The 17,738-nt window shown below is 35.6% G+C and overlaps 1 long non-coding RNA gene across 1 annotated transcript; it reads left to right on the top strand.

Moving 5' to 3' along the window:
* The first annotated feature begins 2,975 nt into the window (after positions 1 to 2,975).
* Positions 2,976 to 7,297, top strand: LOC112127848. Its single transcript, XR_002910750.1, has 2 exons — positions 2,976 to 3,146; positions 7,017 to 7,297. It is a non-coding gene; the product is annotated as an uncharacterized LOC112127848 (long non-coding RNA).
* The last annotated feature ends 10,441 nt before the right edge of the window (positions 7,298 to 17,738 follow it).

Below are 17,738 nucleotides of genomic sequence, written 5' to 3'. Positions count from 1 at the left end.
AGCTCGGTCGGATTTCTTACTTCCAAAGTTTTTGCTTCAGTTTTCCATCTAGGTAGGAAACTCGTCAAAAAATTTTTAAAAAAAGTAGTATTGATGACACTTGTGGCAGCCAAACATTACCCACTCCACTTCCTCTGTCATGGCGTCCGCATTCGCTCTGTTCCTGTTTTTACCACCTCTCTTTCTTCTTCGAGATACCCCCACCACTAATCGTCGTGTCTGATTGTGCCTAGGAGTGACGTCACTTCGTGTGTGACGACTGACGTCACTGATTTTTTCAACGCGGTTTGACAAGTGACGTCACTTGTTTTTTTCACCACTATGATATTTAATGAGGATTGTGGCTACCTTTTTTTTCCCACCATATTGTGTCATTAGTGACATTTTTCGTTGTGTTTCGCCGTACGAAGTTAACACGCCAGAGGTGATTATCTCGTTGCAACGCTTCCGGAGGAATACGCTCGTTGAAGAAGAGTTCCCGAAGTACGTAAGTCCGAAGTATTCAAGGTCGGAGACAATGGCATCGCCGTATTTCGTTGGGATTTTGACCAAACCCTTCACTTCGTAAGCGAATCCTTCGTTTAAAAACCGGAAATGTTTCCAATTCTTTTTCGAGCAGTGATTTTGTTGAGAGCACGTACGAGTTTCATAGAGTCCATCTATGTAAAATTAAGGTAAATTAATATTTGTACAAAATAAATAAAGTTATGTATTCATATGTATTACCTTGTGTTATTTGGACGACCTCTTTCAGCGAACGCCTACGACGAAATGAACTTGGTTTGATCGACTGCGCATTATATTATCAAACGTAGACTACCATGTTCCTCCATGTCATAGCCATATGATGAAAATAAAAGTGGTAAACAAACAAGTTCATGCATGTCTATCCAGGTTGTGTATTATTTTTTGTTATTATTGAAGTAAGTCAAATAAAATAAAACCAAGACTTGTATCTCTCTTTGTTGTAAAGCCTCCTCACTACGGCAAAGTGGAGATACGACGAGGAGGAGATTTGAAATAATTTTCATACAACAATTTTCGTTTGCGGGTTTTTTACGATCTCGCCAGGGACCGTCCAATCGCTCAAGTTAACGAGTGGTTAACCACCACAACAGTGACCATACATTCAGAATTTCATATTGTTATATTGAAAATTACTCAAACCCACAAAAACATAAAATATTTTCTACTTAAAAAAAACTGTAAACTATATGAACTATATATGAATAACTATATATGAAAACACCGTTGAATTTATAACAACAAAAAATCTTTCTACAGATACAAAATATAAGAAAAAAATTGCCTTCTTTTTAAAACACTATTTTATTTAAAAAAAAATTGCCGTCTTATTAAAACAAAATTCTACTGTGCGCTAAATATTATTTTAATGTCCCTAATAAATTATTTACAAATATCCAATTAGACAAGGCATATGCGCGAAAATCTGTGCACATCTTTGGCGTAATATTATGGAATAAACCATGTGTCCCTTCTTGCGCTGGTCTCAAAATTTCAATTTGTGGACAGCCAAAATTTTCGAGGTCTATTACATTATCGGTGAATTATGAGAGAAAACTTTTCTTTTGTAAACCTTAAACAAAAATTTTTATATCTATCAAGATGATGACGTAAAATCGTATCTAATTGGTCATACTCTATATCAACATCTCCCTATTTTATTTTATGGAAATAGCGATGTAATCAACTATTTACCTGAAGTCTAGACTCGTTTTGTGCACATTCCTCTCGCGGTTAGAAAACCCAATGTTGAGTCGAATAGTGGTCAAGGTCAATTCTTTTACAATATATGCATTCGTGTTGTCCACAAAGCATTGTATTTCTACAACACAGGCACTGTACGAATTCATGGTAGCAAATGAATTGAAATGCTATGGCTTTTGGAATTTATACTATTCTATGAACGATGTTGGACAGAGGATTATATTCTATTATTCTATTCTTACTTCCAACGATTTTTCTTCAGTTTTCAATCTCGGTAGAAAACTCGTCAAAACAATTTCCGGAGTTATACTCCGCCTTCCCCCTTATTTCTCGTTGATAACTAGGACGGATTTCATAATTCCAAAGTTTTACGTCAGTTTTCAATCTAGGTAGGAAATTCGTCAAAACAATTTCCGGAGTAATCCTCCGCTTTCCCTCATATATCTGGTAGATAGCTCGGTCGGAATTCTTACTTCCAACGTTTTTATTTCTGGTTTCAATCTAGGTAGTAACTTCGTCAAAACAATTTCCTGAGTTATCCTCCGCTATCTCTCTTATATCTGGTAGATAGCTCGGTCAGATTTTTTACTTCCAACGATTTTACTTCAGATTTCAATCTAGCTAGGAGTCTCGTCAAAACAATTTGCTGAGTTATCCTCCGATTTCCCTCTTATATCTCGTAGATAGTTCGGTCGGATTTCTTACTTCCAAATTTTTACTTCAGTTTTCAATCTAGGTAGGAAACTCATCAATACAATTTCCGGAGTTATCCTCCGCTTTCGCTCTTATTTCTCGTNGAGTTATCCTCCGCTTTCCCTCTTATATCTGGTAGTTAGCTGGGTCGGATTTCTTACTTCCAACGTTTTTACTTCAATTTTCAATCTAGGTAGGAAATTCGTCAATACAATTTCCGGATTTGTCCTCCGTTTTCCCTCTTATTTCTCGTTGACAACTAGGTCAGATTTCTTACTTCCAACGTTTTTACTTCAGTTTTCAATGTAGGTAGGAGACTCGTCAAAACAATTTCCCGAGTTATCCTCCGATTTCCCTCTTATATCTGGTAGATTGGTCGGTCGGATTTCTTACTTCCAACGATTTTACTTCAGTTTTCAATTTAGGTAGGAACCTCGTCAAAACAATTTCCTGAATTACCCTTCATTTTTCCTCTTATTTCTTGTTGATATTAGGTCGGATTTATTACTTCCAAAGTTTTCACTTAAGTTTTCAAACTAGGTAAAAAACTCGTCAAAAAAATTTCCTGGGTTATCCTTCGCGTTCCCTCTTATAGCTGCTAGTTAGCTGGGTCGGATTTCTTACTTCCAACGTTTTTACTTCAGTTTTCAATCTAGGTAGGAAACACGTAAAACAATTTCCCGATTTGTCCTCCGTTTTCCCTCTTATTTCTCGTTGATAACTAGGTCGGATTTCTTACTTCCAACGTTTTGACTTCAGTTTTCATTCTAGATACGAGACTCGTTAAAACATTTTGTTGAGTTATTCTGCGCTTTCCCTTTTATATATTTTAGATAGTTCGGTCGCAATTCTTACTTCCAACTTTTTACTTCATGTTTCAATCAAGGTAGGAACCTCGACAAAACAATTTCACAGAGTTATCCTCCGCTTTCCCTCTTATATCTGGTAGATAGCTCGGTCGGATTTTTTTCTTTTAACGTTTTTATTTCAGTTTTCAATCTAGCTAGGAAACTGGTCAAAACAATTTCCTGAGTTATCCTTCATTTTCCCTCTTATTTCTCGTTGATATTAGGTCGGATTTCTTACTTCCAAAGTTTTTACTTAAGTTTTCAATCTAGGTAAACAACTCGTCAAAAAAAATTCCTGGGTTATCCTCCGCTTTCCCTTTCATATCTGGTAGATAACTCGGTCGGATTTCTTATTTCCAAAGTTTTTACTTCAGTGTTCAATCTAGGTAGGAAACTCGTCAAAAAAATTTCCTCAGTTTTCCTTCATTTTCCCTCTTACATCTGGTAGATACCTGGGTTGGATTTCCTACTTCCAACGTTTTTACTTCAGTTTTCAATCTAGGTAGGAAACTCGTCAAAACAATATCCCGAGTTATCCTCCGCTTTCCCTCTTATATCTGGTAGATTGCTGGGTCGGATTTCCTTCTTTTAAGGTTTTTATTTCAGATTTCAATCTAGGTCGGAAACTCGTCAAAACAATTTCCTGAGTTATCCTCCATTTTTCCTCTTATTTCTCGTTGATATAAGGTCGGATTTCTTACTTCCAAAGTTTTTACCTAAGTTTTCAATCTAGGTAAACAACTCGTCAAAAAAATTCATGGGTTATCCTCCGCTTTCCCTCTTATATCTGGTAGACAGCTCGGTCGGATTTCTTACTTCCAACGTTCTTACTTCAGTTTTCAATCTAGGTAGGAAACTCGTCAAAAAAATTTCCTGAGTTATCCTNTCACTGAGTTATTCTCCGCTTTCTCTCTTACATCTGGTAGATAGCTCGGTCGGATTTCTTACTTCTAACGTTTTTACTTCAGTTTTCAATCTAGGTAGGAAACTCCTATTAACAATTTCCGGAGTTATCCTCCACTTTCTCTCCTATATCTGGTAGATAGCTCGGTCGGATTTCTTACTTCTAACGTTTTTAGTTCAGTTTTCAATCTAGGTAGGAAACAGTTGTTGTTAGAAATGCTTATCTTTTTGCAAATCATGCATATAAATCTCTCTGTGAGAATACAAAGAAACAATTTTATACATCCTTAGCGTTTCAATTTAATAATGTCAAGAACTCAAAGGATTTATGGCAATTGATTAATACTTTTAAATTTAAAAATTTTATGTGTGGAAATTCCATCTGAATGAGGTTTCTCATTTCCAAACACTGCTCATCCCGCTTCAGTCCGTTCTGTGCTTTCTTACGCCGAACCTTATCCACAATCAACTATTTTTGACTCAGTATTCTCATTTGAGGAGTTAGCATCTGTCATTAACGGTTTATAAAATAGAAAAGCTCCGGATCCAGATCGCGTGTTGTATGAATTTTACAAAAACGCTCCCGATATCTTTCACGATAAACAACTATCTTTTTTCAACTATATTTATGAAAGAGGAGGAACACCTCCCAGTTTTGCCAGGTCAATTATTTTCCCTCTTTTTAAGCAAGGGGACATCAATGATGTGTCAAATTATAGGGGGATATCTTGTTTAGACTCTGAGTCAAAAATATTTTCGGATTTACTACTTCGTCGATTAGAAAAATTTGTTGAAAAACATAACTTCTAAGTGAATTTCAGTCGGGCTTTAGACGCGGATATTCCACCATTGATAATTTATTTACCTTAATGAACATTATCAATCTGAGATTTTTAAAAAGAGGTCAAAAGTTATATTGCCTATTTGTGGTTTTTAAAGCCGCCTTTGACAGTGTTGACCGGAGAGCCCTCCACTTCAAACTTGGTACCTCTACCAAATTTATAAATATTTTAAAATCGTTGTCCTCCAACTGTTTATCGGCGGTGCATGGGCGCAATGGAATTTCGGAGTTTTTTCGGGTGGATTCAGGTGTCGGGAAGGGTTGTTTGCTAAGTCCACTCTTGTTCTCTCTCTTTCTAGATGACCTTCTCTCTGTACTTGATGGTGGCGTTCGCATTGGTGACGTGATAGTCAGTATACTAATGTACGCAGACGATGTGGTTTTCCTGTCTACAAATCCTGTAACGCTCCAAAAAAATATTGACAAACGGGTGGATTATTGTGACCTATGGAATCTTTCTGTTAATTTAAATAAAAACAAAAGTCTAGTTTTTCGTTCGGGCGGTCGGCTTGCATCCAATGAAAAGTGGTTTTTTAATGGGAAACCAATAGAGAAGTATTTGGGTGTGTCCTTAACTCTGAGATTATCAATGATCACGCATCTTGTTGATAGGGTCTCCGTAGCTAAACGTGTTATTAATAGAATTTGGCCTGCTTTCCTTTCCCAGGAACTAGTGCCTCTTCCATTTACGTTCGGTCTCTTTAAGTCTGTTTGTCTTTCCGTAGTCTGTTATGGAGCTCAGGCTTGGGGTTCGCAACGATTCGAAGTTATTGAGAAATTCAAGCGTTTTTTTATTTAAAAATTATTTGGTTTTCCATCGGTAGCTCCAAACCATATGGTTTATCTCGAAACGGAGGTCGATCTGCTTGAAGTGTTCACCTTGAAGTTACACTTTGATTACTGCCTAAGGATGTTGAGGTTACCTCCTCATAGATTGCCAAGAATCTCTGCCTTGGAAATAATAAAAGCCAAAACTTTCTGGTTTAGGAACTGGATTGATCTGGGTCAGAGATATGATTATGAATTGACTGTGGAAGACATGTCATTATGGAGTGGCCAGTTGGCCACCTTATTGAGTAAAATGAAATCTTCACGCCATGAGGGGCTTCAGAAAAAAGCTGTAGTCCCTTCCCGTTTTACATTATATCCGGAACTTGATCATTGTGCTGGCATATGCAGCCTGATTGCGGACCGGTCGTGTGTCTATCGCTTAGAGAGCTCCGCTGCCTAATTAAATTGAGGTGCGAGTTGCTATTCTTAAATTACACTCCATGGATGGAAAAAGTAGTTGAATTGTGTCCTCTTTGTAATTCCAGAGCGGTGGAAAACATTTCATTTTGTCGCCGAATGTTCGATTCTGGCAGAGATTCGCGACCTGCACGTTGGCCTGGCGAGGCACTCATAGCAATGTTAAATGATGGCCGTCTGTGTCGTCCTCTCATCAGATTTGCTCGCCATGCTTGGACTTACAGATTCGAGCTAGTCCAACACTTTAATTATTAATGTTTTACAATATCTCTTTATTTTGTTAGCTTTTATTATTACTATTTCTTCGATTTTCTTCTCTAGTATTGCTTTATTTTTATTATTTTTGATTTATTCATTTATTCCTTTATTTTTTTTTAATTTTGTTTAATTTAATTGCAGTATTTTATAGTATGTTCATAGATTAATTTAATTTAAATATTTCATGTATTATTATTATTATTCTGTGTTTGCTCACATCAACTCCGGTTGACGGAATATTGTCCATGCCGTAAAGTATTTTGTAACATATTTTGAGTTTGTTGTATTCCCTGTAAATAAATACTATTATTCATTCATTCATTCAGTTTTCAATCTAGGTAGGAAACTCGTCAAAACAACATCCTGAGTTATCCTCTGCTTTCCCTCTTATATTTCGTAGATAGCTCGGTAGGATTTCTTACTTCAACGTTTTTACTTCAGTTTTCAATCTAGGTAGGAAACTCGTCAAAACGATTTCCGGAGATATCCTCCGCNAGGTCGGATTTCTTACTTCTAAAATTTTTACTTCAGTTTTCAAGCTAGGTAGGAAACTCGTCAAAAAAATTTTCCGAGTTATCCTCCTTTTTCCCACTTATTTCTCGTTGATACCTAGGTCGGATTTCTTACTTCTAAAATTTTTACTTCAGTTTTCAATCTAGGTAGGAAACTCGTCAAAACAATTACTGGAGTTATCCTCCTTTTTCCCTCTTATATCTGGTAGATAGCTCGGTCGGATTTCTTACTTCCAACGTTTTTACTTCAGTTTTCAATCTAGGTAGGAAACTTGTCAAAACAATTTCTGGAGTTATCCTCCGCTTTCCATCTTATTTCTCGTTGACAAGTAGGTCGGATTTCTTATTTCAAAAATTTTTACTTCAGTTTTCAGTCTAGGTAGGAACTTCGTCAATACAATTTCCGGAGTTATCTTCCACTTTCCCTCTTATATCTGGTAGATACCTAGGTCGGATTTCTTACATCCAACGTTTTTACTTCAGTTTTCAATCTAGGTAGGAAATTCGTCAAAACAATTTCTGGAGTTACCCTCCTCTTTCCCACTTATTTCTCGTTGATATCTAGGTCGGATTTCTTACTTCCAAAATTTTTACTTCAGTTTTCAATCTAGGTAGGAAACTCGTCAAAACAATTACTGGAGTTATCCTCCTTTTTCCCTCTTATAGCTGGTAGATAGCTCGGTCGGATTTCTTACCTCCAACGTTTTTACTTCAGTTTTCAATCTCGGTAGGAGACTCGTCTAAACAATTTCCTGAGTTATCCTCCGCAGTCGCTCTGATACAGTTTTTACCACCTCTTTTCCTCCATCCAGACACCCCCACCACTAGTCGTCGGGTCTGATGTTGCCTAGGAGTGACGTCTCATTGGCGTTTGACGACTGACGTCACTGATTTTTTCAATGGGGTTTGACGAGTGAGGTCACTTATTTTTTTCACCACTATGGTATTTGATGAGGGTTGTTGCTATCTTTTTTTTCATCATATTGTGTCATGGGTTAATAAAAACTGCAGGTTTGAAGAATATATTATTTATATTATTTATAAAGTGTTATAATTAAATGAATTCAATTTCGTTGTCGCGTTTGTATACTAGTGACATTTTTCGTTGTTTTTCGCCGTTCGAAGTTAACACGTCAGCGGTGATTATCTTGTTGAACGTTTCGGGAGGAATACTCTCGTTGAAGAAGAGTTTCCGAAGTACGTAAGTCCGAAGTATTCAAGGTCGGCGACAATGGCATCGCTGTATTTCTTTGGGATTTTGACCAAACCCTTCACCTCGTAAGCGAATCCTACGTTTAAATCGGAAATTCTTTGTAGAGCAGTGATTTGGTTGAGAGCACGTACGAGTTTCATAAAGTCCTTCTATGTGAAATTAAGGTCACTCAATATTTGTACGAAATAAATAAAGTTATGTATTCATATGTATTACCTTGTTTTATTTGGACGACCTCCTTCAGCGAACGCCTACGACCAAATGAACTTGGTTTGATCGACTGCGCATTATATTATCAAACGTAGACTAGCATGTTCCTGCATATCATAGCAATATGATGAAGATAAAAGTGGTAAACAAACAATTTCATGCATGTCTATCCAGGTTGTGAATTATTTTTTGTTATTATTCGTCAAATAAAATAAAACGAAGTCATGTATCTCTCTTAGTTTGTAAAGCCTCCTCACTACGGCAAAGTGGAGATACGACGAGGAGGATATTTGAAATAATTTTCATACAACAATTTTGGTTTGCGGGTTTTTTACGACCTCGCCAGGGACCGTCCAATTGCTCAAGTTAACGAGTGTTTAACCACCACGCCAGTGACCATACATTCAGACTTTCATACCGTTATATTGAAAATTACTTCAAGCCCACAAAAACAAAATATTTTCTACTTAAAAAAAAGTGTAAACTTTTCCAGTAAAAATACTATATATGAAAGCACTGTTTAATTTATAACAAAAAAAAAATCCTTCTATATATACAAAATATAAGAAAAAAAAATTACCTTCTTATTAAAACTATATTTTCTTTAAAAAAATTGCCGTCTTATTAAAACAAAATTCTTCTGTGCGCTAAATATTATTTTAATGTCTCTAATAAATTAGTTACAAATATCCAATTAGACAAGGCGTATGCGCGAAAATGTGTGCACATCTTTGGCGTAATATTATGGAATAAACATTGTGTCCCTTCTTGCGCTGGTCTCAAAATTTCCATTTGTGGACAGCCAAAATCTTCGAGGTCTATTACATTATCGTTGAAATATGAGAGAAACCTTTTCTTTTGTAAGCCTTTAACAAAAATCTTTTTATATGTATCAAGATGATGACGTAAAATCGTATCTAATTGGTCATAGTCTACATCACCATCTCCCCATTTTATTTTATGGAAATAGCGATGTAACCAACTATTTACCTGAAGACTGGACTCGTTTTGTGCACATTCCTCCGGCGGTTTGAAAACCCAATGTTGACTCGAATAGTGGTCAAGATATACAATCGCCAATTCTGTTACAATATATGCATTCGTGTTGTCCACAAAGCATTGAATTTCTACAACACATGCTCTGTTCGAACTCATGGTAGCAAATGAATTGAAATGTTCTGGCTTTTGGAATTTATACCATTCTATGAACGATGTTGGACAGAAAATTATATTCTATTATATTATCATGTATTATGAGACAATAAGCGGTGGTATCAGAAGGAAACGGTTTATTAGCTTCGAATTCGAGTCTCACATCTACCGGAGCAGTTTTTATGGATTCGGACTGTTTGGCACAATCAATTACGACAATAGGAGCTTCATCTCTGAACTCAGATAATGACAGTAAAGGAGATTGATTAGGCTCAGAGTAGTAATTTTTTTGAAAGTTTGCATACATCTAGTACAACATTCCATATTGCTTATTAGAAAAATTCACATTTAAATCGTCGTATGGGTAAGATTTCGAATTTAAAAAAAAGTTTTACATTAGTCAAACAGCAATGATTAAATTTACTTGAATTCACCAACGAATTACTTTTTCTAGACGACTGAAATTACAAAATTACAAAACGGGGTATTTCCATTTGAGTAGAAGTTTTGACCGGCCACAACTGTCTCTGAGTTAGTAGTAGCGGGTAATCGTACAACTCCCAACTTCTAAATGGTACCGATATTACTTTTTCCTTTTTCAAATGCTTCAACATCAATAGTTTCTGATATTCGTTTAAATAGAGATAGGGTATTTTCCAAGAGAGATTCGTCAACTCTATTTTCAGTTGAAATGTAAGAATTTTCATCCCTTCTGGATCGTATTAATATGCGCTCTTGTTTCACGTTGATGATAACTTTTTGGTAATCTTCTGCAAAACCGAGTAACAATCGCAATGGGATGCATACATTGAAATGACCTTCACTCAAATTCAAACTTAGAATTTTAGATCCTGGTGAGATCCAGCCACCATTCGCATTAATGCCGTGACATCTTATTGAAGTTAAACCCTTCAAAGTACTGGAAATTCCAGGATTTTTAATTTTGTCTATTTCTGTTCCACAGATTTCGTACCTAATTTCATCGAACAAAAATGCAAAAGCGTTCTGAGTTAATTTACTATTAGTAGGTACACCCGTTCCATCTTCTTTTAAAAATTTCCCCTCTAAATAGAGAAAATTCTCGCATGGTAAGGTGTAAATATCTTGGTGTTGAACAGTGATTCTAATCTCATCACCATGTTGTAATTTTGTCGATGCATAAGGATAATGTGAATGTAATTCTATACCTTCTATGATCTCATGGCAACTAGGGCGTTCTTCTACATTTAACATTTCCATTGTGATTTAGGTAAAATTTTATATTTGGCCGTTTTCAAAAATTCTATATTTTCTTCCGACACGAGAGGTTGTTTCTCGTTAACTCCCCGTGGAAGACTGGACCGAAGTTTTCCATCCCTCTTTTTATATACTTTTCTGAAGTCTAATCCCATCGCTACCAGAAAAGATATTGAATTTTTCTTTAGAAATTGTTTATTTTATAAGGTCTAGCAAAACCAATAAACAAAGATGGCCGCAGGGATTAGAATTTGGAGACTGATACTGCCGTTTGTTCACAATTATACGGGCATTCTTCCAATATTTGACGAATTGAGGCGGAGGTTTTCCTTTACCAATGCTAACAAAATATCTCACCAAATTCGCCAAAGGTTCCGCGTCCAGAAATTTTATCCAAATTCAATATTGCACATTCGTTTGAACGCGGTTTGTTAGGGAGGGTTTGTTATCCCTCATAAAAACACCTCTGAAACCTGGAATCTTTTTCGAACGGGCTATTCTAGTAATGTCAAAATTTGTAAAACTCCACTGCGGAAAAGTAGATAATAGTTGCTTTGCTTTCTTCGACAAAGGGTATATCTTACAACCACCGATTTTCTTAGGTGGGCGAATAATGCGTTTTGACTTTTGTTTTCTAACCATGTTCTTCACTTGTCAAAGTCTATACTCGTACTGAATGTAATGTTCTACAATCGATTGTTTTGTATACTTGAATTTTTCATGTCCACCCAACTATTGTGTGATGAATCGAACCCGAGCCATTTTACTAAGGATTTGCCCTTATTTTTCTTAATCGCCTTTTCTATCAAGTAAGCGTCAGGATATTTAACTACCTGCAATTCTTCTTAATAAAACCCTCCAGCTATTTCCTGTCTCTTTGAATCCATCAATGTATACGTTATAGCGTTTGTTTTTTTAACTTTACATACTCTAAAAATTTCAGTAGACCACGATGGAGTGTAACCTTTACTAAATTGAGCCTTGTATTTTGATATTCTTACGTAATCACCAATCCTGAATTTTGCTAAGTTTTTTAATCTTATTTTGTGAAACGAAAACAGTTTGTAATAAATGTGTTTCAAATCTACCTGGTTTTACGGCTGCTGGTGCCATTCCGATAGTACGGTGTTTTTTATGGATCGAGTAAAGATTTTAACAGTGATAGCCATTCGTAAGATCCTTGGAGGCCTAAATTTCTTCCAAAACATTGTTTTCAAGGTTCTAATAGCTTGTTCAACTATAGATGCTTTCATATTACTGTAGGACGAATAGTGATTTATCCCAAATTTCTTAAACGAAGAATTTGCTTCTTTATTGTAAAACTCTTTACCCTGATCGTTTTGCAAATTTCTTGGTACACGACCTTCGGAAAATTGCCATATTTTCCTGAACGCCTCAGCTATCTCAGACCCTTTTTTACTTTTCAATTCACTTGCACATATATATTTAGAAAAACAATCAATTACTTCCAATATATATTTGAAACCTTTATTTTTTTTGCTGTAAGGTATCATCTCTATCAAGTCTGCCTGCCATAAATCGTCGATTCCCTTCAGTATTACTTTACGGCGTAAAGTTTACGCCTTTTGAAATTTTTTCTCGCGGGTTTATGAATTTCTTCCACGATTTGTTTTTTTACCTTTGACATGTTTATTATATGGAGAACAATGAGGAAATGGTCTACATTGGAATGATGTGGATGGTTTTATAATATTATTCGAGCATCTCGAAGTTTTCCTTCGATAAATTTGATTTCCAACTGATTATTCTTGTCTCGAGATGTCAATAAAAATTTTAATCTTTGTATCAAGTGGTTAAAATCACCGCCCCGAAACCACGTTTGGTTTTTTCGAAGGTTCCGGCTTTGGCTTACGAGGCTCGTACTTGAAAAGAGAGGATATCACCGCCCACTTTGGATGCGTTCTTGTAGCATTTACGTCGCCACTGCTACTTACTATAACGTTTTCTGTGCGCGTTTGTATGCATTAGTATATTTTTATATTGTTTTCTATCGTCAGAATTCACAATAGTCAAATTCGGCTTTTTCATGAATAACAATTCCATGAGGCCTGTTGTGGCAATATAACGATCTCCAATTCATTATCTCCCATAGTGATTATACTGTCACCTATAGTAAATTGGTTTCCATCGTAACGTACACCGTAAGTCTCGTCCAACCCTGATAGGTCGTTATTTAAAAATTTCATAACGTATTTTGATGAAGTCTCTCGAACTTTTTCCAGAAACTCAAAAGACATTTTTATTCCATCGGGGGTTTTCACTTCTTCGCTCACTTGCTAAAGCAGAGGTTTAGACAGAGTGTATTCGAACACGTCAGGCTGAGAAAATTTTACAGAAGAATAGTGTGGTTGTTTGTCATTAACTCCAACTTTTTCTATTTCTTTTGATGAATCAAACATTTCTTCATCCCTACGTTGATCATATTCAAACGAAAAAGTTAAATCATGTTTTAGTTGAGATCTAAACACATTTAATAAGCTTTGGGTTGGATTGAGTGGGGTTTATAGATCTAATCGTTTTGACATGTTAAATGTATCTTCTTCTTCTGCTTCACGTTTTAGTTTAGGCGGATGATCAGTACAAATTTGGACACCTCGTACTTCTTGGAGGTGATGAATCGCTGGAACATCAGTAAGGTGCCGGATTCGCAAAATTCTCAAAGTCAAAAAACGGTCATCCTGGGGATCTGTTACTCTAGGGCGCCCAGAACCTGGCCTTCTACTGTAAGGTCCAGTTTCTGGAAAACGTCTAAAGCCAGAAACACACTTACCCGATGCTACGCCATGCGACGCTACCCGACGCAAATCCAAAGTCCGATTTTCCATAAGGTTGCATTACCCCCGTGCACATCTACCTGATGCTATGCCACGCTAACCTACCAGACGCTCTGCGATCCCCACTGTCCAGATTTTCGTCGGGTCGCATCGAGTACAGTCGAAGACAAAAGAACCGGACACTCATATTTTTATTCAAACTACATGTATTATTGTCGTTACATTAATTACAACATACTTATTTTAATATAAACCAAATTAACTGTGATTAAAAATTAAGTAGTTTTTATTTAAAAAATTAATTTTAATGGTTTGGTAGAAAATTAAACAAAACACAGGAATACGATTTTTTGATATAATGAATTTAACTAACAATTTATTGTACTCGCTTCGGTGGTACATATACTAAAATTGGAACAATTCATTACACGGTTTTGCTCATAAAATTTAATTAACAATTTATTTCATAGTTTTGCTCGTCAAAATTACACCATTTTGTAATGTCGGGTAGCATGAAAACAGGACACTCATATTTTTTGTAGTTTATTTCAAACTAAGTACATGTAATTTTCTCGTTATATTAATTACAACATGTTATTTTAATGTAAACCAAATTAAACGAGATCAAAAATGCATAAGTTTTTATAAACATTGTTTAATTATGAAATTATGATGGTTAGAAGAAACTTTATTTAAAACAATTAAGTTTAACAAAGAATTTATTAGATGGTTGTGCTCATAAAATTTAACTAACAATTTATTAGAAGGTTTTGCTTGCGTTGCGATTGTGATAGTGATTATTGTGATGAACGCTGTGGACTGTACGCGACGTGTGCTTGCGTCGGATAGATGTGCACACCTCACCAAAATGTGGCAAGGCGTCGGGTAGCGTCGCATGGCGTAGCATCGGGTAAGTGTGTTCCTGGATTTAAGCTTTTTCAAGGGGAAAATTGATCTGCCCTTTATAAAATTAATTTAATACACGACAATAATCACTTTAATGTAATTTCAAGCTGTACATCGGTGTTTAATGCCCACTATTTTTGTGAAAAATGCAACGTCACTTATTCTAACAAAGAAACACATATTTGTAGAGAAATTTGTTCATTCTGTTTCAAAAAACCTAAATGCAAAAAAGATCCTAAGCCGACTTTTTGTAACGATTGTTCGCGAGATTTTCCTAATTATACCTGTTTTACAAGTTTTACAAGTCACTTAATGAGCAGCAGTAAAGGGAAATCGATATGTCAGAAAATAAAGCGATGTATTTTATGCAGCACTACTTACAACAATTCGGTTCAACGGAACGTACCTCATGAGTGCGGTGAAATTTTTGTACAATTTGTAACGCTTTCAAAAATAGGCAGCATTTATGCTATATTAAGCAGGACAAAAGGTCTCCTACATATAAAAATTTATTCATTATTCGATATAGAAACGAGACAGGAGAAAAAACTTTCAGACAAGGCTATACTCCACGAACCAAACTTATGCATAGCTCAACAATCATGTTCAAAATGCGAGCTGGAAAATGACATATAAAAATTATGTTCATATTGCGGGATAAGGCAACATATTTTTGAAAAAAATCCCATCGAGTGTTTAATCAATTATCTGCTTCTACCTCGAAAACAATTTGCGACAATAATTTGCATAGCTCACAATGCTCAATCGTTTGATTCCCAATTCGTTTTAAAAACATTATTCGAAAACGATGGGATTATTCCTGATCTTATAATGCGCGGAGGGAAAATATTAAATTTAAAATTCAAAAATGTCAGATTATGGACTCTCTTAATTACTTAATTGAAAAATGGCCAAAAGGAGGGAAAATTCAAAAGGTGCAGGTGAGATGGGAAGTTGGTGTCCGACTGAATCGAGGTCACGATAGCTCAAGTGGTAGAGTAGCGGCGTATCAAGCCGAAGATCGTGGGTTTCGAATCCCGCTCGTGCCATTGACTTTTTTATCTCAACTAAAAACCTTAATTAATTGTAATATATTAATTGGTCAAGCGGACCACGAAATTAGTGAATTTAATCTCTTAATTACTTTCCGATGCCTCTCTCTATGCTTCCGGTAGCTTTTGACTTACCAAAATCTTATAGAAAAGGATATTTTCCTCATTTTTTTAATAAAATAGAAAATTACGGTTACATAGGTGAAATACCAGAAAAAAGTATTATTCGCCAGACACAATGTCTCTAAAAGAAAGAGAAAATTTTCTAAATTGGTATGAGAGTCTTAGGGAGAGTAATTATGTTTTACATTTTAAAAAAGAATTATTCGAATATTGTATAAATGATGTTGATATTATACGGCGATCGTGTACCATATTCCGAAAAAGTTTATCGAAAACTGCAACGTTGATCCATTTGCTGAATCGATTACAATAGCTTCAGCATGTAATTTGGTGTTTAGGCGCAATTTTTTACAACCAGATGCAATTGGGGTGATACCTCGAAATGTGTATAGATTAGATAATAGACAGTCAAAAATTGCATTGAAATGGTTACTTTGGGAAGAACACAAAAGAAAAATAACCATTCACCATGCAGGACGAAATAAAGAAATCGTTATTTCGGGAACTAAATTGAATGTAGATGGGTTTTGCAGTGAAAGCAATACGATTTTTGAATTGTACAGGTGTTTTTTCCATGGTCATCCCATTTGCTACCCTACGAAGAGAGATCAAAAGCTATATCGTACATCTAACGACACAATGAATAGCAGATATGAAGATACACTCAATACGGAAACATTATTGAGGAAGAGGAGCTAAAATTTAGTGCAGGTTTGGGGATGCGAATTCAATAAATTACTAAAAACTGATGAAGAGTGTTCCAAATTTTTTTTAAATGATTCATTTTTTGATTTTCAACCCTTGAACCCCAGAGATGAATTTTACGGTGGTAGAACAAGGAACACCAAATTGTATTACAAGGCCTTACCAGGTAAAAAGATTAATTACGTCGATGTCTGTTCCTTCTATCCGAACATATGGTAAATATGGGAAATATCCAATTGGACACCCTGCAGTATTTGTTGGAGAAGACGAGTGTCGTCGTATAACCGGAAATAATTAAGATTTAAATTCTATAGATGGGTTTGTTAAATGCCTAATTTTTCCTCCATGAGATTTATAACACCCTGTATTACCTACCAAAAAACACGGAAAGCTTATGTTTATATTATGTAATAAGTGTGCAGAAGAACTGACAATGAATTATTGTACTCACACGGAAGAACAACGATGTTTGTGTGCTACATGGGCAGTGTTGGGCAAAAATTAGTTATGTCTAATGATTAATGATTGATCACTCAGACCGTTAGTCTGATTGGTAGTAAGTGACTAATTTAGTCATTAGTCGCCATATGTGATTGATGACTAAATTAGTCATGACTAGTAATTAAATACGAGGCATGACTAATTCAATCATGATTAAACTTCTTCATTCGAAATTCTTAATCATGATTGAATTAATTAGATTTTGCCGAACTCTGTACATGGGTATCAGATGAATTAAAAGAGGCCGTAAAAATCGGATACAAGATTATAAAAATACATGAAATTTGGAGTTACAAAACGTTACAATGTGATAAAGATAAGAAAGATGGCCTTTTTTCAAAATTTGTTAATAAATTTCTTCAGTTGAAACAAGAAGCATCAGGATATCCTGTCGATGTCTCAGATGATGATTTAAGTAAAGAAAGGTACATTAATTCTTATTATAACAAAGAGGGTATAATGATGGACAAGAGAAAAATAAGTAAAAATCCAGGGCTGATCGTTAGCTAAGTGGATGTTAAATTCGTTTTGGGGCAAATTTGGCCAGAGGGAAAATCTGGCACAAGCAATGTTAATCGAGGAACCGTCGGAGTTGTTTGATTTGCTTGCGAACCCTAATATCGTTGTTAATTACGTTCAAGGTGAATGAAGAAGTAATTTTTGTTACTTGGGAGGATGAACAGGCAGTAGTAAAGCTATCACCGAATATTAACGTAGCTATAGCTGCCTATACAACGACTCAGGCCCGGCTTGTTCTCTATAAGTATATTAGCCAACTAGGTGAGAGGGTGTACAAAGACCTACTGCCAAATAT

Source organism: Cimex lectularius, unplaced genomic scaffold, assembly GCF_000648675.2.
Source record: "Cimex lectularius strain Harlan isolate CLEC.00 unplaced genomic scaffold, Clec_2.1 scaffold299, whole genome shotgun sequence".
Classification (NCBI taxonomy): Eukaryota; Metazoa; Arthropoda; class Insecta; order Hemiptera; family Cimicidae; genus Cimex; species Cimex lectularius.
Note: the sequence above shows the minus strand (reverse complement) of the source record. Positions and strands in the feature narration are given on the sequence as shown.